This window comes from Cryptomeria japonica, chromosome 3 (assembly GCF_030272615.1).
Source record: "Cryptomeria japonica chromosome 3, Sugi_1.0, whole genome shotgun sequence".
NCBI classification, from domain to species: domain Eukaryota; kingdom Viridiplantae; phylum Streptophyta; class Pinopsida; order Cupressales; family Cupressaceae; genus Cryptomeria; species Cryptomeria japonica.
Window position 1 is genome coordinate 654147559 of NC_081407.1, and position 26110 is coordinate 654173668.

Here is a 26110-nt window from a genome sequence, read left to right on the forward strand (position 1 = left end):
AGTTGTTCATGAGATTTTCTTCCCTGAGTATCATAAGCTTGACCATGTGTATTTGGGATCTTAGGTTTTTGAAACAAGGATGATGATGACTTAGGCATGAAACGTGGTCCTCTATTACCTCCACTATTAGGTCTCCTTTGATCCATGTTGAGTTGACTATCTTGAATAGGTCATTTTTCCACTATTTGGGACATGTCAAAATCATGAGGTATCTTAGCTCCACTTTTTGCCATCACTTGTAGGAAATATTTTCTCTCTTCTCATGATCTCTTCAACCAATCTATTAAAAAGGGGTTCCATGATAGTTTCCTCCACCTCTGTTGAGTGTACTAAAATATTATCCACATTGTCATTTTGTGCATCATTGTTGTTTGTATCATCCATTTTCTCACCATTCTGAATGTTTCTATAGATATCCATGTTAGGTAATGTGGTATGATCCGAATTGAAAAATATGTCATTTTCATACTCATAGCCACTCATGTTTGCAGACTCTTGAGACTCTTTGGCTTCCCTCCTAGATTTTTAGGAATGGGTTTCAACCATGAACTAGGTCTTGACCAAGATGTGTCAGACTAGATGAAAATGGAAAGAGTATGAAAGACCAAGAGTTGGATGGAATGTAAATGAATCTGAGGTTTACTTGCAATGTCAAAAGTGTAAGACCAAGTATGTATGTAGTAGAGTAGGTGTTACTTCCAAAGAGATGATAGATCTCTTGATGAGGTAAGTTGAACTTGACTCTAAGTAAGACCAAATGATACCCAAAGGTGATAGACCTTGATGAGGGACCACTTAACAAAACGTTGTTGTATGTATTGTGTTGACAAAGAAAGATGAGGACAAGCAAGTGACCTTTTGACTCAAGTTTAGACAAATGTGAACATAATGCAAGATGTAAAGCAATGATGAACTTTGTGAGACCCAAAAATAGGTTGAATTCTAGATGAAAACCCGAAGAAATAACCTAGGAAGCTCAAGAATTCTGAAACTAATTTCTCTTGTTTGCTGGAATATAAATTTTCCCAATACTGAACATAGACGTGCCTGTATACTTCACATATGTGGTTACCCAACACAGACTTGACTAGATACTGCACACACGCATTTCTGAGAATCTTGTGAATGCAGTTTGCTATGATAACACATACGCATTTCTATCCTATATAAACATGGTTATAGGATACAGACGTTCTTCTGTCAGACATAGATGCGTTTCTAAAATGTGGGTGCAATTTATCCAATTTGTGAAGTTGTTGTGACCAAATCTGAATTTTTTACCATTTTTCGTGACAAGAGGACACAATATTGATGAGGACTCTATGTTTACAGGTGTTTAGACTCAAAATGACTCAAAGAAAAGTGTGTTGTTTGATGTAAAAATATTTTGCATACAATTGAAGACACAAAAGACACAATTTTTTTATGTTTGGTCTTGAATGTTTGAATGTTTAAAAGAAGACGAGCATAATTCCTATCTTTCGCCAAGACAATAGTTGTTGATCCCACATGCGGTTTCCCCCAAGGTGACATTATTCAAAGAGGATACTTAGATGATTGAACCCAATGTCTCTACCCTTGCAGGGTGACTTTACCTTGACAAGTTGTGATATTATATTGGGAGATAGATTCAGAAGAAGGGCCAATGCCTTTTAGGATAACTTTGGCTCTTTAGGTAGAACTTTCAAGCATTTTGTCCTTTATAATAATAGTAGAAACATAGTTGTCCATCGAAATGTGATTAACGGTTGAATCATAATCATATGACAATTTGGTATATTTATCTTTCTCATCCATGGCTTTTGATTTTCCTTTGTCATGTTTAGGGAATGTTTCCTTAAACATCTCATGTTCCTGATTAGATGTATGTCCTTCACTCTCAATATCACCTCTATCAGTAAGATCATGTATAATGTTCTAAAAGCGATGGAAATTTCTTGTTTTATGTCCCTTGCTCTTGTGATATTTGCAGTACTCATTGTCATTCCACCAATTTGGTTTGACTTTTGGCTCATATGGAAGATTGCTTGGAATTGTTATTATCTTGTTTGCCACTAGCTTCCTAAGAACTGACTCAAGTGGTTCTCCCAATGGGGTGTATTTCCTTCATGGTTTTGAAGTTGCTTGAGTATTTACTCTGTTGTTTGTAGAAGAACTTGATCCTGAAAGAATAATTTTTGGTCTCACTATGTTAGCATCAATAAAACCATCATTTATTGTGTTCTTGCTCTTGTTCCAAAATCATGGCTTGTCCTTTCCTTTAAAATCCTCTTTATTTTCTTTGAATATCTTGATGATACCTTGCTCAGTTAATACTTTCTCTATTGCTAAGCATTTCTCAATGATGCCCTTGAAAGTAGAAAAACAAGCTTTCCTCAAGTCATAACCAATTTCTTTGTTGACATTTTGTGTAAACATCTCTACCATTTGTTTTTGTGGAATTTCACAAGAGCATTTGCTGGCTCAATTCCTCCAACTTTGTAAGAGTGATGAAAATGACTCCCCATCTTTCTATTTGGTATTGCACAAACTAGTAATTGATATGTCTGTCTATATGTTATATGAGAAATGTTGTATGAAAGCTTTTACTAGATCATCCCATGACTTAATTCAATGTGGAAGCTGGGAGAACCATTCCATAGCTTGTTCACCTAAGCCCCATAAAAACAATCTCATCAAGCATATTTCTTCCACTGCTACCTCAATGCAAGCTAGGAAAAGTTGTCTTATATGTGCATTAGAATCCCCTTTGCCTCTATACTTATCAAACTTTGGTGTTACAAAGTGTGTAGGAAATGGAGGCATTGGAATGCTTTTATCAGATGGGTAGGGACATACATCTCTCATTGTGTAAGCTGGGTTTGGTGTATTGATGTCCTCCATTTTCTTTTGTAAGTCCTTTATCTGTTGTTCCAAATTGTTTTTGGGTGGAGACTGACTTCTTACACCATATCCCATGCCTAAGCCACCAGGTGGAGGAGGAGGATAATACATATATGGATGGTATTGATCATAAACATGTTCATATGGAGGAGGTCAATAATGATAATGCGTGTAGGGACCACTTGATATAGGGTCATAAGGCATATCATGAGTTTTCTCTTGTGTATTGCTCCCAAATTTGACATGGGGTTTTCTTGTGTCCAAAGTTTGAGTATGCCTTTGGATATCCAATTTCTTTTGAGGTTGGTCCTTAGCATTGATATGTGATTGAGTGTATTTATCCGCATAAGATTTCCATAAAGGTTTGCATAGACAGAGTTGTTCATGAGGTTTTCTTTCATGAGTATCATAAGCTTGACCATCTATATTTGGGATCTTAGGTTTTTGAAACAAGGATGATGGTGACTTAGGCATGAAACATGGTCCTCTATTACCTCCATGTGGCACAAGGCTACAAACGAGCGCATGTATATATTTTTTAAGTCAACTTTGAACTTGAACTTTGAACCGGTTCAAAGTGGTTCAATGGTTCAAAGTTCATTGGTTCAAAGTGGTTCAATGGTTCAAAGTACATTATCATCGCTCATTCCCGTGGGCCCAAGATGAAGAAAGAAAACAAGCAGAGATAAAAGCAAATGGTGAGGCCTGCTAGAAAGTAAACGAATGGCTGGCAATAAAAAATTGCATGGTGGACTCAAAACTAGTTGTTTGAATGGTGAAAAGCCCGTCAAGCAAGGAGATGAATTTTTGCATGAAAGATTAATGCAGATGCTTATTGATTGTCTGAACATGCAAGTGTTACATACCATTGGAAAGCTCATGAAATAGAGAGATGCATTTTTTCAACCATTTTTAACAAAAGTTTCAACATGGAGAGCATTTTCCAGGGAATGCATAAGATTTTTTTAGTGGGATTTCTTTTCCATATAGTTACAGTTCAGTTCATCATGCAACTTTCACATAGGGATAGCTATTTTTTGCATTTAGACATGCAAATTTTTAAACAGGAGGTTCATTTTTTTAATGGAGCTATTCAAGGTGAGACTAGAAATTCCACATTCAGTAATGAGGGTTACTCTTCATGCAGGATTAGTGTCGGTCGTTTTGAGCTGTAAAGATTATTATTTTATAGTATTATGCCATTTTTGGGGCAGATTCACCCAAGGATTTTCTCATGCAGTCATTTTTTAGGGTTTTGAAGGGGATTCATCATGATTTCTATATATTCCTTCTCTCCTTTTTTCCCTCTAGTTCTTTCTTTTTTGCATACACATTTTTGCAAAAAAGCATTGTATCTCAGCACTTTAGTATTTTAGTTTTATAGCAGATTTCCTTTGATATTTCAGAGTTTTCATATATTTGCCTTGGTAATTGTGCATGTTCATTTGCAAATTTGATAGAAATTTACTGTGTTTTAATTTAAGACCTTTGAATTTCAGTCTCTTTTATGTGCATGTATCTTCTTCTTTTCATATAATCACAAGTTTTAGGTTGTGTAAAATGGGTATTTTGTCAATTTGGTTGTGAAAACTGGTTTTTCCTTCCAAGTTTACATTCTCCTTGGCCTTCCTAGGAAATATTTATGTGGTTGGAGACTAAAAATTACTTTGTGTGGGTGAATTTTTATCATATTTTTGTGAGTTTTAGGCTATTACCATTACAATTTTGGTGTATCACCTCCTAATTTAATTGCAGTTTTTCCGTATTTTCAAATTTTTATCCCTCTCTTTTCCACATCAGTTTTTTTTAGTTTTAGGAGGGATTCAAGGGAAGCCAGCCCATAACCCAGAGATTCACCTTCAACGCACATGCTTGAAGGTGTTTTCATGTTTCACAAGATTGCTTGGTTTCACACTTAGCATTGCGGGTGCAATCCTTCGTGACAACAGTAATAAAAAATAATCTAATACATGTTTATTATTACTCCCAGTGGGTTTATATATTTGATAGTAATTTTCTCCATCCATAACTTTATTTTGAAGAAGATCGACCTCTTTGTTGGCATTCCTATATACATGGTTTATAGTTTTATCTTGAAAAAAATTCAGGATGTCTTTTGCTACTTTTAGCATTATGCCTAGCTACCAACAATGTAATCGACTTGACCCAATAATATTGATAACCAACTATAAGCCTCCTTTGACTTCAAGCTTGGATATCTTAATTTGGACCCCCAATCTCAATCCTAATATTAAGGCTTGGGATTATTCTTCATTATTAGTTCCTTTTCAGCAATGGACATGTGATCTCACCTCTTGTTAAATCCTTCCAATATCTAATAATGCATCTAGCCTTTGATGTGCCCAAATTGGCTCTTATGGCCCCTTCAAATTTTAATTTATATCACCCATCTTGTGGTGATTACCATAATATTAATAGATATTATTTTATCATATTTATTATATATTTATACAAATTGATTTAGAATAAAAGATGAGATATATTTGTTTATAATTTTTAAAATATTTTAATATGAATTTTTAGAATAGTTTATATTTTCTTATATGAATTTATAAACTTAATTAATTTAATTATCACAATATTTTTAATAAGATTGTCTTAAATATGAACTTAGAAACTTGTCATAATAGATAAAATTTAATAGTTTGACATATTTATTATGAATAATTATTAGTTGAATATCATTTAATATTAATAATTATTAACTAATTATCACTTTGTTTATTTTATATTTTGTATCTCAATTTTAAATTGTAAAGTAGGAAAAATGGGGACTCGCTAGTCTTAACATGTAAACAAGGATTCAAACCTAATCCCATCAATTATATTGGAGAACAACCAAATGGCCCAACCTTGGACCTGCTAGGTGAGAGTTGGGCACTTATGGCTTGATTGTTCTTCTATTGATTTATTTGATTGATTGGATAATATAGATGTAAAGAACCAATGTTTTAAATCTAGGTTCATAAATGAAGGTCAATGTTTCTAGAAATGCAAGAAAAAAGAAACCTATCTTTGAAATCTAGGTTCATAAATGTAGGTCAATATTTCTAGAAGACCTTGACCCAAAGGTGCTAGATGCATATATCATAAATAATTTCAGAATCGGGATGTCAATTTGAGTATCTCCCTAAATTTTCATCGAAAAAGTGTCAATCAATATCGCTAGGTGACCTTTATTGGCATTTATGCAGAGTATGTTGACATGATGATATTATGTTGTCATTGATGTCAATATACAAGAGAGTGAACCGGTATAATCTGGTGAACCGGTATATGTGCAAAGAAGTGAACAGGTATATTGAAGCTAAGCAGCTGGCAAAGAGAACTGGTATAGTGTTATAAACCAATATATGACCAATAGGTGAAGCAGTATGTTTGTCCAAGTGAATTGAGATGATGGAATGTGAACCGATATATGGAATGTTTTCTAGTAAGGCTTAATATGGTATGACTACCAATTGGTAGTCTTAGCTTAAGGGTTTCCGGTAAAAGTGTTCCAAGCCTGTGTGATTCAACCGATGACATTGTGTGATGAGCTAGCATTGTAATCAAGATCAAATCATGTTGCCATGTTAGCCTTGTGCATGTGAAGGATCTTGCATGAAGGAGATTGATCCTATCTACCTCGGGAATGTGTGAAGTCTTTGCAAATGGTGGAAAATGCGTGATGGGTTATCGCCTCCATGAAGCGGTGAAGAACAAATGATGGAGAATGTCTTGAGATCTATTCAAGACCATTGTATTCAAATGCAAAGTGTTCAATGGTAAGGATTGAACTGATCAATTTCTCAACCTAAGTGTTTAGGGTTTAGGGTTTATGCTGCCGACCTATCTGTGTTCTATAAGGTCAATGTTGTGTTTCATGTTGAGGTTGTTGGAAAATGGTGTGTGTGTATCTAAGTGCAGAGATACGTGATTCTTTCTAGACCAGATGAAATAAGAGGATTGATTCCTACATAGTGTGTGTGCAGAAGGAAGGAACTTAAGCAGATCTGCATCAAGCATTAAGTGCTATTATCTGATCACTATAATACCTGTTGATCTTTAACCACTTCAACAGTTGCAAAATCCCTTAACCGGGTAGCTTTAACCAGCTTGTTGTAAATCCTTTAACAGGGTGACTCAAACTCATTGAGTTCTTGAAATCCTCTAACAAGGTAACCTCTAACAGGGTTTAACCCTTAACCGGGTATTTAGCCATCCCTTAATCGGGTGATCTCTAATAGGATCGGTTCCTAGCATAACCTGTTGTAGTAGTCTTTAATCGGACTAGGCTCCTAACAAAGAGGACTTCTAAAGAGTTCAAAAGCAGCTTGTGGGTATTCATCCCCACCATGGTTTTTCCCAGTTGGGTTTCCACGTAAAAAATCTGTGTCATCTGTAGTATTTTTCATGTGATGATTTAAGTGATTTATGTCTAAAGGTAAATCATGTTGAGCTAGTTGTTATTATATTTCTGATGATAGATTACCTATTCATGCATAAGGGTGAAATGGAAGTGTAGTCTTAAGTTGAGTGGAAAGCTAAGTGATTAACCAGTTAATGCTTGTCACAATCATTCTTAGCTTTACTGGTTGCACTCTGTTTCAAACCGGTGTTACTGTCTATCAGACATTTGTAGTGTTTGCAGTCAAACCATTTCGAGAAAAGTTTTTGTGACTGTACTGATTCACCCCCCCCTCTCAGTACCATTTTGGTACTTATTGTTCATCATTGAGTTATCAATTGGTATCAGAGCATCCTCTAGGTCCTCTGTGTTGTAAGCTTAATTGCTTGAGGGAAAGATCCTATTGTAATGATGAAGAGGGAAGGTCCAAAGTTCAATAAAGATAACTTCAAGATATGGAAGGACAGAATGAAGATTTACATCAAAAGCATGGGGTGATCAACACTGGAGCTATGTTGAGAATGCTTTTGTTATTCCTACCGGTACTCTCACTGATGATCAAAAGAGAGAAATACAGGAGAATGGGCAAGTCATGGAAGCCCTAATCAGCAACTTATCTGACATTGAGTTTATTGATGTCTAGGATAAAGATAATCCCAAAGAAGTATGGGACACTCTTGAGAATATGTATGGCGATGATGAGCATGTAAAACAAGCTAAGGAAGAAAGCCTTAGAGGGAAGTTTGAAGACATGCGGATGGTTGAAGGTGAGACCATTCAACAATATGGAATAAGAATCAAAACTGTTGTTGGAGATATCAAGAGTGTAGGTGGTAAAATGGAAGATTCCACTATGGTAAGAAAAGTTCTAAGATCCTTATTACCAGTCTATGCAATAAGGGTTGCTACTATTCAGGAGTTGAGATCAATAGACAAGACTAAGGTATCCCTAGACTCCATCATTACAAAGTTGACAGCCTATGAGCTAAATAGTTTTGATGGTAGTGTTCAAAAGACTGAATCGGCTTTTAGAGCTTCTGCTGTATCATCCAAAAAAGGAAAAGAAGCAAGCACCAGTGGTGAACCAAGATAGAATAGAGAAATGGATGATGAGGAGATCCTGATGGAATTTGAAGCTCTTCTTGCTAGGAAAATTCCTAAAGTAACTGGTAAATACAGAGGTAAGCTCCCTTTGAAATGCTTTTCTTGTAACCGGATAGGAAATATTTCTATAAACTGTCCTAATGGTGACAACAAGGACAAACTGGAGAGGTTCAAAAAATTCAGAGGAAACTAGAGAAACTGTTTTGTTGCAATTGATGAAGGTGTCACAGATGAGGAATCAGAAGATGAAGAGAATGAAGATATTGTGTTTGTTGCAGTAAAGGAAGATGTGTCAGACAAGAAGGCTCTTGTCTTCCGCTTTGATAATTCCAATGAGTGGATTATTGACAGTGGATGTTCTCATCATATGACTGGTGATCGGAGCAAGTTTCTATCTTTGGAAGAATATGATGGTGGTGTGGTTCGCTTTGGTAATGATGCACCATGTATGGTCAGAGGAAGAGGGTCCATCTCTCTAAATGGAAAGAGCAGTGCTGATATTGTGTATTGGGTTGAAGGTCTCAGACACAATCTATTGAGTGTTGCCCAGCTGAATGACAGTGGACTCACTCTGGAATTCAAAAATGGAGTGTGCAAAATCAAAGGAAAGAATGGTGATTTGATGGCCACTAGTATGCAGACCAAAGGTAACTTATTTCAGCTAAATGCAAATATAAGTACATGTCTTATGGCTAAGTTTGATGATAGTTGGATATGGCATAGGAGACTCTGCCATGTAAACTTTGACAACATTGTGAAGGCCAGTAAGATCAAGGCAGTTAGAGGACTGTCGATACTGAGCAAACCAGAAAATCCTTTGTGCAAAGAATGTCTTCCTCAACCTTCAAAGGTAAATCTTTCATAGCTGACAACTTACTTGATCTTGTGCATATTGATTTGTGTGGTCCTATGAAAACTAGGAGTGTGCAGGGAGATAGGTATTTTATGATTCTTACAGATGATTGCTCAAGAATGATGTGGGTCACATTCTTGAAGGACAAGTCTAAATCCTTTGGAAAGTTCAAAGCTTTCAGAGCATTGGTAGAAAAGGAAAGTGGTAGAAGAATCAAATGCCTTAGAATTGATCAAGGAGAGGAATTTACTTCTAATGAATTCAACAAATATTGTGAAGAGAATGGCATCATGAGGCAATTGTTTTCCCCCCAGACTCCACAGCAGAATGGCTTAGTAGAGAGAAACAACCAGACTATGGTTGAAGCGGCTAGAACTATGTTGATCCAAGGAAAAGTTGCTCACACCTTTTGGAGAGAAGCAGTGAGCACTGCAGTCTACACAATGAACTGGGTACTCATCAAAAAGGGAAAGGATAAGACTCCTTATGAGTACTGGACAGGTAAGACACCAATGGCAAGCTACTTTAGAATGTTTGGTAGCAAATTTTATATCAAGAGGAGTGAACATCAGAGCAAGTTCGATGCAAAATGTGACAAAGGAATATTCCTAGGATATTCCACCAAGAGTAAATCTCTCAAATGTTTCAACAATAGGACTCAGAGAATTATTGAAAGCATCAATGTTAGGGTTGATGAAAACTTTGGGAAACCTGAGGAAACTGACAGTGAGCAAGTAGGAGATGAACCAGTTGCAAATCATCCCAGTACTAGTAATTGTGTTCCTACACCTATGGATGCTGATGTTGATGAAGATGAGGATGAAGAAGAAAAACAAGAGGAATATTTTAAGAACATACCTAGATATGTCAAACTCAATCATGATCCAAAGCAAATCATAGGAGACAAAGATGCAGGAATTCTTACAAGAAGAAAGGTCAAAGAACGCTCATGTATGATCTCTGAATTTGAGCCTAAATCATTCAAAGAGGCACATAAAGATGAAGACTAGAACAAGGCAATTGAGGAGGAACTTGACCAGATAGAGAAGAATGGTACATGGTTTTTGGTACCCAGATCAGAGCATAAAAATGTCATTGGAACCAAATGGGTTTTCAGAAACAAGCTAAATGAGGATGGCACAGTGGTAAGGAACAAAGCCAGACTAGTGTGTAAAGGATATGCCCAAGAAGAAGGAGAAGACTATGGAGAAACCTTGACTCCAGTAGCAAGATTGGAAGGAGTGTGTATTGTGTGTGTGAAAAATGGACCTGTATCTATATCTAGAATACACAACACTTCAATTAAGTTATTACATGCATGGTTAGATAGATATAATCAATGAATAATAAAACCATAACAAATCGACCCATTGACTTCTAGTAGATGCAAGTATAAGATTGCTCTCAGATTATTTAGTAATACCAGTGACTAGACAACATCAAGATGAAGGATTTTAATCCATATATGCATGATGAATGCTAGATGGATGCAATATTAATCTAACAAGATTTAAGCAATAAATGAGATAAATGATCTAAATATGTATGCAATATTCTCAATGAATCTAGAGCAAAAAATAGTATAATAACAATATATTCTCCAGCCTCTAGGATTTTTTTGAATGAGAGATGAGAGCCTGAATTTATAGAAAATTCAGAAAGAAACCAAAGGCTGAGATCAAATGATGATGAGTGGTCAAGATTTTCAAAGAGGAAGCACAATCTAGGTGAATTGATGTGATTGGATGCTTTTTTTAGTTTTAAAGGAAATTGAACTAAAATTAAGATAAAATCGAGAAAAACCTGATTTATTCTCTATTTCATTCAATTTTAAGATTTAATTGTTTTAATTGCATTCTTTGAGATTATTTATCAATTTTTAATTTGTTTTTCAAGATTATCTCCAATTGATTTCTTTTCTCAAATTTTTAATTCTTTCTTGGTCAATTAATTCCTTTTTTGATTTATTTTTATTTTTGAAGATTTGTGCTCATAATTTATTTAATTAAATTCCTCTTTTTGATGATTTAATGGCAAATTGATTTATTTAATTTAAATATGCAAGGATATTCAATTAAAATAAATAAGATAATTGTTTAAAATGATTTACATCGAATGATTTAATTAATTAAATAAATATTTAATTAATATTGGTTGATTAATTTTGTCATGTGACATTAAAGAATTAATTGTGTGCTCAAGGTTTATTTAATTGCCTTTGGTTAGGACCTTGGTGACGTTGTCGAGATTAGGGGCCCATGGTTTAGATAACCATTTTTAGGGTATTACATTTGCCCCTCTTTGAATTAATGTGAGAGCAGGGCGTTGGTTCAAAGAACAGTTGACGTCTAGGAGATGCCAGTTCTGAACTTGATTGATCACGAACTAGATGAAAAGCAAAGCATTTAGCTTGATTCGAAGTGACGAAACTGAATGAAGTTTGATTAAAGCAATACCATTCCCAAACTTGATTGAACTTAGGAATGATAGAAAACAAAAGATACGGAACTTGAACTTGATTGAACAAGATACAATGAGTAAAGATAAACTGTCCAGCTTGATCCAAAGCGACAAATACCGAACACCTGCTTAGATTGAGTGTGATTAAAGATACTCTTTAAACCCTTGATTGAGTTTAAATGAATAATCAACTTGATGAAAATCAATGAAACTGATTAACGTTAAGAGATTGATTCAGATGAAAGACAAATATCAGCTTGATATAAAGCGATAAAGCTGATATGCCCCTAGCAATTGATTCGATTCAGATGATTGAGAAATATTAACTTGATATAAAGCGATGAAGTTGAGATGCCCCTAGCGACGAGGTCTTATTTGATTGATTTTCTTTAGTTGAAAAAGATTTTTTGCTCGACTTTCGATGAAGATTTGAAAATTTTCTTGACATTGAAGAATGTGAGGTCATAAGGTCACGAGTATGCCCCATCGGGAGCAAAATCAAAAAATAGCAATGGTTCATGATTATAGGCAATTTTGAGTGATGATGATGATTTGAGCACAAATTGATTCAGAGGAATTTTTGAAATTTTAGCGAGAAATTGAGCGCAAAGTTGAAGAAAGAATGAGCTTTTGATGAAAAGAGCACTAAGTGGTCCAAATTCTGAAATTGACTAGCAAAATGATCTCAAATTTTGATTTTGATCTCGAAAATAGAATCAGAATGGTCAAATTAGCTAAGAGTACAATTTTTGTGTCCATCGAAGCAAGTTGTTAGGTTTTTGGCTATATATGGGACAAAAGTGTCATTTTCAATTCATTTTAACCCTCCAAGTTTGAAAATTCAAAAAGCCTTCTGTGAAGAAAATGGTGGTCCCTACTTGTCAACATCGATTCGAGTGCCAGAGGAGAAATAATCGACCCCAAAACTATGAGCCAATGGTAAGTGATCGATCTTAAGCCTGTTTATGTTTTCAATTTTGAATTTTTTTTGTTCATTTTGCACATTTTTCGCATGTTTGGGGTCGAGTGTCACAATTTATCGTGCGAGATAGGATCCTATCTCATATGAGTAATTGGCATAACTTCTTTTTTCATTTAAGGTCATTAGTTTTGTCATTTGTGATGCACCCTCATGTCATACGACAGGTCTGTAAAAAGACCATTTTGCCGTGCAAGGTCTAAAAGTTTTTCATTTGAGGTTATTTTGTCATGGGAGAGCTAATCCTGGATCGTACGAGATTCTTCTTATCTGTGTTTTGTCGTTCGAGAGATAGTGAGCATTTTTGAAGGTGTAAACATGAAATTTTGATTTTGCATTTGACTTAGTTGGATTTGCACGATGTTTTGCTTCTCTTGTAGGCTCATTTGGAATTTTTTTGATGCTTCATTGTTGGGTTTTTGTATGTTCAATTACCTCCTGTGTTGTTTAGATGTGTGTATCCTCCTACTATGGCATTGATGCGACATTTATCTGAGGTTGAGCAGGCTCATATTGACTTATGTGGCTTGACTCATTTGTTGAGATTACCTGATATACGTGTGAACCACAGGATGCTCACGACATTGGTAGAGCATTTTCATTCGGAGCATAACACGTTTTATCTGTCAATGGGGGAGTTGACTATCACTCCTGAGGATGTATATAGGATCCTCTGTATCCCTTTTGCTGGGGATAAGGTGGATTATGATTCAGGGCACCTTCTAGGATTACAGGCAGTGAGACATGTCTTTGGTGATCCTAACATTTTGATTCGTTCCATGAGTTGGGACATACTTATGAGCAGGTACAGTGAGGAGTATCCTCTGCAATGCATTCTAGCAGGGTTTATAGGCTATTTTATGATGCCAGATAGAGGGCAATAGGGCTTCCAGTGTGGATGGGGTTGGATGCTAGAGAGGTTGATAGAGACCCCTCAGAGACTTGTCTGGGGTTCATGTTTATTGGCCCACATGTATCAAGAGATGCATGAGATCGTGTACAGAGATGGGCAGAGCATGGCCGCCGGTGTATATATTTTGTAGGTGTGGGCTTGGGAGCACCTTCCTGTTTGTCAGCCTATAGTAGATGATAGTAGAGAGCTCAAGCAGCCGATCATATATAGGTATGCTGCATATATTACACAGCCCCATCTGGGCAAAATAGATTTTTGGAGATGGTAGCTTGATGACCTGATAGCCATTGTATGGAGATTGTACAAAGGCTTGGAGCCATGGGATGACTGGCGGCTAGTCCATAGGGACCTTTTTGTTACATGCCCACTGATGGGGAGGTCACAAACCATTATGAAGCGATTCGTTGTTTCTCAAGTGATGAGGTAGTATGGCCAACCTCAGAGGATCTCGCAGGAGTACACAACTTATGTGCGGTATGCAAATGAGGAGAGACAGGGATGGTCTCTACGATTGTCTTATGCTTTGGCAATGTAGGAGCTGATTGGTTTACACCGCCTGAGGTGGGATTACATGGATGATGTAGCAGATGCGGGGGTATTGCCCTAATATAGAGATTATTTTTAGCAGCATCTTTTCCCACGATTCATGGATCTGGGTGAGCAGGCTCCTTGTATTGAGTATGTTGAGGATGATGCCCCTACACCAGCACAAGGACAGGGACAGGGCCACAAGCAGGGCTAGAGGCAAGGATAGAGAGTTGAGGCAAGGATAGAGAGTTGAGGCTTTGAGGCGAACAGGTGGTGATCCTAGTGCTAGCAGCAGTAGGGTGACAGCTGAGGGTGGACAATAGCGGGGTGAGGGTAGATCGCTAGGAGGAGTAGGATTGGGTGGGACTGAGGAGGAGCGAGTAGCTCTGAGATAGGTCTAATAGCGGTAGGAGGAGCAGGGTGGAGCCACAGGTGGAGATGGGGGTGGAGATCTTGTGAGAGAGTAGGGGACAGATGGTGGACGGTCGATGAGGGCATGTCTTGCAGAGTTGTAGTCACAGTTGATCATGGCTCAGACTCAGCTAGCAGAGCGAGACCAATAGCTTGCCGAGGTGAGGTTTGAGAGGGATTTCCATCTTGCCAAGGTGAGGACTAAGCATGATCTCCAGATTGCAACACTGAGAGTAGAGATGAGAGTAGAGATAGAGCCCCTACAACAGGAGGTCCTCCACTAGAGTAGTAGGGCAGCTTATTACATGGCTGCATATAGTGTCACAGTTCCTATTGCTCAACAGGTGATACCCTACTCATAGTATATGGCATGGTCAGAGGGAGCTCGGGCACCTCGACAGGATCTCGGGCATCAAGCTCTTCCTCCTCCACCAAGAGATGAGGGAGAGGGTGCTAGTTAGATTATTTCTTTTTGTAGCTTGGATTTTTTTTGTAGACACACCCATTTTTTGTAGCCTATATGATTCTTGCTCCAATGGGAGTTTGTATATGTCATTCAACATCATTTTGTACTCTTATACTTGACATGATATATATATGAGATCTGATTTGACTTCATCATACTTGTGTTGATTCGCTTATGAGATGTCTTTTATATGCTTCATTCTATATGTAAGCATTTCTTTTCAGCATTTATGTATGTAATGCAAATGGAATATGGATGTCTATTTTTCTTTCTTTTCATATGCACATAAATGAATGAGAATGAGTAATGAGTAATGCAAATGTTTATTTTTCTATGCAATAAGATGAATGAAAATTAATGATAGTGAATGTATGAATCTATATAAGATGCTCATGTATGTAGCTAACATCTCAAAACACAAGTACTCGATCGGAGAAATGATGAAAAGAGACCACTTAGCGAAGAAATGATGAAGCTTCCAACTCTCATTTAGATGATATAGAGATTAGTGTTACCATACCGAAATCACTCTAAATTCACAAGATGAAAAATGAAATGCAAAATGAGATGCAACCTAAACCTAGTCACTGGACTTGAACAACTTAATTTTCATCATTGAGCATTTTACAATTATAGCAGGCAGAGTAGAGTTCCTTGCTTTTCATGTGCAATATTTAATGATCTTGTCTGCAATGACCCTTTTTTCTCGTTCATATCCTTGGACAGATTACGTGTGGATGTGGATTGCACAATGAAGAAATTCCCTTAAAATAGACAAAGAAATGATATGGAACCTCCCCGTAGCATTCAAATAAGCAGAGTTGAGGTATGTGAGGCAATTTCACCTTGATGTGAAGGCTCTTATCATAGACACCCAGCTGATTTAGATGTTTCCAAATCATTGGGATCATTCCTTCAAGCAAAAAAAAAAGAAGATATTATGCCCCCAATCCTTGCTCCTCTTAGTCAAGATAGACTTCCTCGAGTTACTCAGAGGGATAATAATCAAAAACCAATATAAAAGATAGCATACAAAGAAATTTTTTTATGCATAGCTCACACTGTTTAGTGATTGTTTTCCATTTTATTGTTTTGCTTGTTTACTTAGTGATAAAACTCTTCAATAGTTAGGAGATAGGTAACTAACTCCGAGTGGATGACCAGGTTTCACTAATGCAAGGCTAACTTGATTGATACTACTTAGGACATGTAATGTGCTCTTGTTGATTACCTAAGACTGAGACATTGATCAGTTTCAAGCCATGAGGGTTCAAATGAACCAAGATGTCACAAAAGTAAGAGAAAGATATGTACAACTGAAAGCAAAGATGCATGAAAGTGAGAATGTCGACGTTGCGTTGATAGATGGAGCGCTTGAGTACAAGAGGTGCCTGTTTGCCAGGTTTTCACCTGCTTGGCAAAGATGCATATATATGTATATATATATATATATATATTTACCAAGGTGCCTATTTACCAGGTTTTCACCAAGGCATTTTCTCTCTTTTTCCCTTTTTTTCTTCAGGACTTTTTCTGATTTTTAGGATTTCTTCAGGACTTTTTCGCCACATAAGCTGCTGGAGCAGAGAATATTTAAGTGAAGAATTTCTTCAGATGGATGGTGTTGATCAGTTTGCGGAGCTGTTCTCCTTTCGATGTTGAGAGTTGATAGGCACCAGAGCCAAAAGCTATAGTAATGATATAGGGACCTAGCCAGTTGGGTTCAAACTTCCCTTTGTTGTCTCGAAACTGTTGATTTTTAAGATTTTCTCTCAGGACTAGGTCACCAACCTAAAATTCTTGATGTCTAACCTTCTTGTTATATCCTCTGGACATTCTCTTTTGATACACTCTGAGATGATCAAATGCCACTTGCCGATGCTCATCCAGCAATTTGAGCTCTTGCAATCTAGATATTCTATAGTCTTCATCAGTAACAAGATCTTGCAAGGAAACTCTTAGAGATGGTATTTCTACTTCAATAGGTAATACTACTTTGGACCCATACACCAGAGAAAAAGGTGTAGCCCTAGTAGATGTTCTGATACTTGTTCTATAAGCCCATAGTGTAGGATTGAGCTGCAGATGTCAATCCTTCATAGATTTGTTCACTATTTTGTGCAAGATAGTCGGTAGGTTTTTGTTAGATGCCTCTACTTGTCCATTACCTTGAGGGTAATATACTGATGACCAGTGTTGTTTTATTTTGAATTTCTTAGAGAGTTCATCTAGATCTTTGTTCTTGAACTGTCCTCCATTGTCAGTTATAATGGATGAAGGTATACCATACCTATAGATGATATAATTAAAAATAAATAGAGCTACTTGTTTGTCAGTTGCCTTGATGAGCAGAACTACTTCTACCCACTTAGTGAAGTATTCAGTGGTAGTGATAATAAATTTGTGTCTGTTAGATGATGCAAGATATATTTGGCCAATTAGATCAAATGCCCACTGTTGAAAGGGCCAGTGTGTCAAAAAGGGTAGGAGATCCCTTGCTGGAGAGTGTATAAGGTGCCCGTGCAACTGACACTTTTTATAGGTTTTAGCAAATTTTATAGCTTCTTTCTCCATGTATGGTCAATAGTAGCTAGCCCTTAGTAGTTTTTGTGCTAAAGTTAGACCGTTCGAATGGGATCCACAAACACCTTCATGAACCTTAGATAATGCGCATTGGGACTCCTTAGTTTCTAGAAATCTAAGCAAAGTATTATCTAAACCTCATCTGAATAGGTCATTAGCAATGATGACATACCATGATGCATTTCGGATTAGGTTCCTTTTTTCATTTCGGGAAAGATTAGTAGGGACAACTTGGTCACACAGGTAAGAATAAATGTGGCTATAATGAGACGAGTCATGTCCAACAATAGAACATACCATCTAGGACTCAGGAGAATCATAGGCAGGGTAATGTAACTCTTCCACCAGGAATTCAAAGCAAAAATTAGACTCCTGTAGCTGTGGTATAGAGGCCAAAGTAGCAATTGCATCTACTGCTCTATTTGTTGTTCTGGGGATCTACTGAAATGATACAAAGGTAAAGTATTTCTTGAGATCATCCACCATTCTCTTATAAGGAATCAGTTTCTCATCTCTTGTCTGATATAGATCATTGATTTAGTTGATAATGAGTTGAGAATCTTCATAGATGTGTAATTCAACAATCTTCCACTCGATGGCTAGCTTGATCCCATTTACCAAAGCTTCATATTCTGCAATGTTGTTTGTGCAAGGGAAGAGAATCTTGTAAGCTTTCAGAATTGAATATTTCTGAGGAGTAATAAAAATTATTCCGGCACCAGAACCATGTTGAGTGAAAGACCCATCAAAGAACATCTTCCATGATTGTTTAGTAAGGTGCATGATTGATTCATCTGGGAATTATATATGTAGAGGTTGACTGTCTTCGAGCATAGCATCAGCAAGTTGGTCTGCAATAACCTATCCTTTGATGGCTTTACGTTCCACATATTCAATATCAAATTCAGTAAGAACCATGACCCATTTAGCCAGTCTTCCTGTAAGCGTTGCTTTACTGAGAAGATATTTGAGTGGATCAATCTTGGCTACTAGCTTAATGGAGTGTGCTAACATATAGTGCCTTAATTTTTGTGATGCAAAGACTAATGCTAACCATGCTTTCTCTATTATAGTGTAGTTCATTTCATATGACACCAATGTTCTGTTAATGTAATAGATAGCTCGTTCCTTTTTATTGTCATCCTGTTGTGCCAGAAGTGCCCCCAGTGAAGTATCTATAGCTGATATGTACAGGATCAATGGCTTACCTTGAATTGGTGGCATTAATATGGGTGGATTAGAAAGATATTCTTTGATTTGTTGTAAATGTCATTCACAATCTTTATCCCATTTGTATTGAATCCCTTTCCTTAATACCTTTGTAAAGGGTTGAGCTTTGTCTTCTAGCTAAGATATAAAACACCTTATTGATTGAAGATGGCCCTGTAAACTTCTCATTTGATTGATATTCTTGGGTGGAGGCATTTCCATTATAGCTTGGACCTTCTCAGGGTCAACCTTAATTCCTTTTTTTGAAATTATGTAACCAAGCAATTTTTCTGATGTTACTCCAAATGCACACTTTTTAGGATTTAATTAGAGCTTGAATCTTTCCATTCTATCTAGTATGAGTCCTAGCTCTTGAATATGTGTAGATCTCTTCATAGTCTTTACCAGGGTGTCATCAACATAATCTTCCATGTTTTTATGCATCATATCATGGAAGATAGTGGTTACTGCTCTTTGGTAAGTTGCTCCTGCGTTCTTTAGACCAAATGGCATAACATTCCAGCAGAAGGTTCCCCGTGCACATGTGAAAGTTGTCTTTTCTTGATCTTCAAGTGCTATCTTGATCTGATTGTAACCAGAGAATCCATCCATTAATGAATACATATCATATCCAGCAGTCATGTCTACTATCATGTCAATGTTGGGCAATAGAAAATCGTCTTTCAGACATGCTTTGTTGAGATCCTTGAAGTCTATGCAAACTCTAATAGATTTGTCTGCCTTTGATATAGGTACTATATTTGATATCCATTATGCATAGTCTATAGCTCTGATAAATCCATCTTTTAGCAATTTTTCTAGTTCAGCTTTCACTAGGAGTGCCACATGAGGATGCATCTTATGGATTTTTTGCTTGACAGGTTTAACTCCTAGTATAATAGAGAGATGATGCATGATGAGATCAGGATCTAGTCCTGGCATATCTGAGTATGTCCATGCAAATTTGATCTTCTTTTCTAAAAAAAGGTTGCTGAAATATTTAAACTCTTCTGCTAATAGTGATTGAGCTAAATGAATGATGTGTGGTGTCTCTGGACTCCCAATGTTCACTGGCTGAGTTGGCTCAATCAATATGGCAGATCTCTCCTAGAAGTGACTTGGCAATATATCAAGTATCTCACCTTCAAGCGCCTCAGAGAGGTTTTCGCCTTTAGGTACATCCTTTATTTTCTTTTTTTTAGATTCTGACACTGCCACAATGTGATTTTCTCCATCAGATCTTTTATTTTTCTTTTTCTTTTTTTTTTGACTAAGATACTTGATATCCACTTCAGTCATGTTTTCATTATGTTTGTTGGTGGAAGAGTACATGGGTTCAACTGTATTGAGATAGTACGCTAATGTATAGTCATTGGAAAAAGTAGGTACATTCAAGGGTTGGTTATAAAGAGTACAATCAATCAGTTCAGGATGCATTAAGGATAAGGTTGGAACAGGCTCAAGGGAGTTCACAGTACTATCATCATGGCTTCAGACCGACCAATCAAGTTCCAGAAGACTACCTTGCGTATGTGTCTCGAGACTAGGAGGAGTTACGATACGATTATCAAAATTCATGTTAGAATTTATTGGACCTAACCCAACTGACCTGCTTCTAGCGTCGTCACCTACTTCAGTTTGGACTACATACCGTGGTGTGACAGTAGACAATATCTCATCATTCATGATAGAGTAGTCATAATGCATTGTTGAATAGTTGTTGTTATAAATAGAGCTCCTGTCTGAGTCATCAGAGTCATAGGATGAAGTTGCTGACTCATCTTCAAGTGGCTTAGTAAAGGTATATATAGTATCAACACCCACATCTTTGATGCTGCAAGTTCCTTCATGATTTGGTTCATTGATTGCTTGTATTTGACACACTTTTGGACATGACTTTGATGGTTCTGTTAATCCCTGTCGTCTCTTCCATTCAGCTTCCTCAAGACTGATGACTGGTTCTATTTCTATAGCTTCTAATTCTTCTTTTGTAGTTCCATACCAAATTTGTCCTACCTCATTAGAGATAGAGTTAGTAGGTTAAGAAATTGCTTGTGTCCTTTCTTCCTCCATCTGTCATTCATAGTCTTCTTGTCTTTTTAGTCTGATTTCTTCCATTTCTTTTTACATTTTTAGGCGTATCAGCTCTTGTGCATCATCTGTGATAACTCTGGATTCTTCAGGGGTTTCTGTAGAAGATGTATCTGAGAGATGGTCAGGACCCCATTCATACTCATTTGAATCAGTTTTTGAATCATCTACTTGTTGTCTGCCAGTATATGTGACTATTAGGTCCCAAAGACAACTAAAACGGGGGGGTGAATCAGTTGTCAAATAAATTCAAACCAAAAACAACTTAACCAACTTGATGCTTAATACTGGTAAACTAGTTCAATATATCAGTAGACAGTTTTAACAGTTAATTGTTATACCGGTAAGGATTAGTGCATGAAACATAAAGACAAAGTCATCCACAACACATAACACCAATATTTGTACGTGGAAACTCTGTAAGGGGAAAAACCATGGTGGGAAACCTTACCCACAATCAGATGATACTACTGTAGATAGTAAGTGTACATAAATGGGGTCTGCACATGTAGAAAGGCCAAGTGCCTAGAGCTCACTGCTCAATCACAAAATGGGAATCACACTGACTACAATTGGATGGTTAAATCCAATAAGAATGTACTACTAAAATTAGCATCTTCATATGTTGGATTCAGTACTGGTGTAGTCTGATTGTCTTCACAAAAACCCTTCTTCAATCTCCAAATGATGTCTATGTGTATAGCTCTTCTTATTCTCGCATATACCTTTACACAATCCTTTTTCGCATTCCACACTTGATCTTACAAATAAGATCTTACATTTATACCATAACCTAAGACCAATTTTAGTAGGTTGGCTCTACAAGATATTACAATAAAATAAATTTACATATCAATTAATACCTGATGCAATAAACGATTCAATATGTCAGCTTAATGCATTTACAACAATAATAAGTCATCTCCATAGTGTGCCATGCTGATCTGGAAAAGATAAACCTGCCGGTGTAACCTGGATCTATTTGTCGGTAACAACAAATATGCAAATGCTAATGTACCAATAAACAAAACTCTAAGACAAAGTGTCCACACAATATCTTCGACATGACCAAGTGTTTTCCATATCATTCCAAGTGTCAGTGATCATTATATCTTGCTGGTGTACCAGATACCGGTGACTGTGCATGAGTCACTTGCTTACCAGTGAATGTTGCTGATTCTCCAAAGTGCCAGAGTTGATAAGTGTTTAGTAGGTGTTGACATCAATGACAAAACCATACCAAAATACCAACAATCTCCCCCTTTAGCATTGATGGCAACACAAGATGGAAAAACCATCAAAATGCCATAACAAAAATGCTAAATACCCAAAAACCAACAATCTCTGAAATCAAGATACAGAGAGTAATAATCTCTCCCAAACAAAAATCTCTCCCCCTGGGACCAACATGTGTTTTCCTTGTGTTTTTCCATACCAATCTCTACCCCTTTGACATAAAATGTCAAAGTTCTTACCAATCCAAGTTCATATACAAAATACCAATCAATTTAGTATACCAAATACTCCCCCTGAGAAGTACCTTCCCATCAAAGCTGGAATAAAAGATTTCTCTGTTAATTTTGCCAGTTGATGACAATCATCAACTTCCTAAGTCTCTACTGGTGGGGGTATGACCCCAAGTTGATCACTGAGATATTCAAAAGTCTCCTTAGGCAGAGGTTTAGTAAAGATATCTGCAATTTGTTCTTTAGTATTCACGTAAACCAGTTTTATTTCTTTTGCTTCAACATTTTCCCTTAGAAAATTCAGTTTGATAAAAACATGTTTGGTTTTGGAATGTAATACCAAATTCTTAGATATATCAATTGTTGCAGTGTTATCACAATAGATAGTAATAGGTTCCTTGCATTTTACCTTTATGTCTTTCAACAATTGCTTGAGCCATAGTACCTATGTATAGTTAGTTATTGCTACAACATATTCTGATTCTGCTGTTGATAAAGATGTACAACTTTGTTTCTTACTCAACCAAGAAACTAGTCTATTTCCAAGAAAGAATGCTCCATCGGTGGTGCTTTTTCTATCATCCACATCTCCTGCCCAATTTGCATCTGTGTATGCACATAATTCAAAGTTTTCATCTCTAGGATACCATAATCCAAGATTTATAGTACCTTGAAAGTACTGTAAAATCCTTTTTACTGCTGATTCATGATTTTCTCTAGGATTACTTTGAAATCTTGAAACAATACATACTGCATTCATAATATCAGGTCTAGTTTGTGTCAAATACAGTAAACCTCCTATCATAGATTTGTATCTAGTTGGATTAATAGGTGTAGATTCATCCCTTAGTGATAATTTGTCATTTGTGGTCATAGGTGTGCTTACCGGTTTAGAGTTCTCCATCCCAAATTTCTTTAGTAACTCTTTTAAGTACTTGGATTGACTCAAGAATATACCTTTATCAGTTTGTGAAATCTACAATCCTAAAAAGAATTTTATTTCTCCAATCATTGACATTTCAAATTCTTGTTGCATTTTAATAGAAAGTTCTTTACATAATCCATATTCTCCTCCAAAGATTATATCATCAACAAATACTTCTATAACCAGGATGTCATCATTAGTCACTTTATAGTATAAATTGTTGTCTACATTAACTTTAGAAAAACTAATCTTCAAAAGATACTTATCCAATGTTGCATACCAAGCTCTTGGAGCTTGCTTCAATCCATACAAAGCTTTTCTTAACTTGCAAACCATATCTTTGTTATCTGTCAAAGACAATCCATTAGGTTGTTCAATGTAAACTTCTTCTTCAAGATCTCCATTCAAAAATGCACATTTAATATCCATTTGATATACTTTGTAGTTCTTATGTGCTGCAAAAGCCAAAAATAATCTGACTACCTCAATTCTAGCTACAGGTGCAAAGGTTTCATTATAGTCAATTCCTTCTTTTTGAGAATATCCCTTACACACTAGTCTTTCTTTATTTCTGACAACCTTACCATCTTGATTAAGTTTGTTTCTGAATACCCATTTGGTTCCAATTACATTTTTATCTTTAGGCCGGGGAACTATTGTCCAAGTGTTATTTTTCTCAATTTGTTTTAATTCTTCTTCCATAGTTTTAATCCAAAATTTATCTTCACATGCCTCATTAACTGATGATGGTTTAATTTGAGAAATAAGACATACCTCTTCATTTTCTAATCTTCCTCTTGTCATAACTCCTTTAAACTTGTTTCCAATTATCTGATCTTCAGAGTGATTCAGTCTTACATACCGAGGTGTCTTTGTTTGCTATTGTTCCTCAGTTACTGTGGAATCCTCAGATGATACCGAGGTAACTGGATCTTCATTCTGTACTAGTGGATTTAGAGTAAGTTCATTTGTCAAAAATTTTGTTGCTGTTTTAGATTCTATATACCTTGAAGTTCCTCTGAATTGTTCATCAATCTTTACATTTTTACTTTCAATAGTTTTCTACAATCTTTTGTTAAAACATCTATATACCTTGCTCTTAGATGAATAACCAAGAAATATTCCTTCATCACTTCTAGGATCAAATTTTCCAATATACTCATCTCTTCTGATATAACATTTACTTCCAAAAATTCTGAAATATTTAAGAGTAGGAGTAATACCAAACCATAGTTCATGAGGGGTCTTACCAATTTCACCTTTGATGTGAACTTTGTTGAATGTATAGACTACTGTATTGACTGCCTCTCTCCAATATAAATATGGTAGGTTTTCTTCTGATAACATACTTCTTGCTACATCCAAGATAGTTCTATTTTTCCTTTCAACAACTCCATTCTACTGTGGTGTCCGAGGTGTTGATAGTTGTCTTCTGATTCCATTTACTCCACAGAATGTATTAAATTCCTTAGATGTAAATTCTCCTCCTTGATCTAATGTTAGACATTTGATTTTCTTACCGGTTTCATTTTCTACCATTGCTTTGAACAGTTTGAACTTTCCCAGTGCTTCTGATTTTTCTCTAAGAAAAGTAACCCAACACATTCTAGAATAGTCATCAAAGATTAGTATGAAATATCTATCACCTTGTAGGTTTTTAGTTCTAGCTGGACCACATAAATCAGCATGAATTAAGTCAAGAGCATTATTGGATTTTTCTGGAATACTTTTGAAACTAACTCTAACTTGTTTTCCAAATTGATATTCCTTACATACTGTATTGTGAGGTTTAACAATTTTAGGTAAATCTCTAACTGCCTTAATAGTACTGATTTTCACCATGCAATCAAAGTTTACACGACAGAGTCTCTTATGCCATAACCAAATTTCATCAATATGTGCAATTAAGCAAGTATTTTCACTGTTATTCAAATGAAAGTTATTACCTCTAGTCTGATTACTGGTTGCAATTTCCAAACCAATTCTATTCATGATTTTGTATTTTCCATTTTTGAATTGTAACTGAAATCCTTTCTCAACTAATTGACCAACACTCAAAAGATTATGCTTTAATCCTTCAACATAGTAAACATTGTCAGTGTTATGCTTACCATCAAGAGATATTGTACCCTTACCTTTGATCAAACAAGCTTTGTCATCTCCAAATCTCACTAAGCCTCCATTGTATTCTTGAAAGTTCAAGACTTTACCTTTGTCTCCTGTCATATGATGTGAGCATCCTGAATCAATGATCCATTCATCCTTTACTTCAACTTTAGCTGCCAAGGCCTATTCTACCGATTGAGCAGTAAGTGTTGGTTGATCTTCTGTTATAGCAACAAAAACCCATCCATTGTCTGTCGGATCCTCATTAGAATCATCAGTCACACCTTCATCAGCAATGTAACAAGATTTGTCTTTATTCTTCTTAAATCTATATCTCTGATATTCACGGTTAGGCTTGTATGTTCTTCTAGCTTCTTCTCTTAGTCTAGCATGTCTATCAAGGCATCTTGAAGCCATATGACCAATCTTATTATAGTGAAAACATTTAAAGGGTGCTTTACCTTCATACTTACTTCCAACTGGACCTTTAGGCATTTTCCTTGCAAATAGTGCTTCAAGTTCTTCAAGTTCATTTTCTTTCCTGCTTTCTTCAAGTTCTCTTGCATAAAAGGCTTTCCAATTAGATTTGTCAAATGATGGAGCAGATGATGTTGATGCTTTAAAGGCCAAATCTATCTTTATAGTAGCAACAGGACCAAATTCTTCAATTTCAAAAGCTGAAAGTTTCCCAACCAATGTATCCCTAGTTACTGATGTATTAG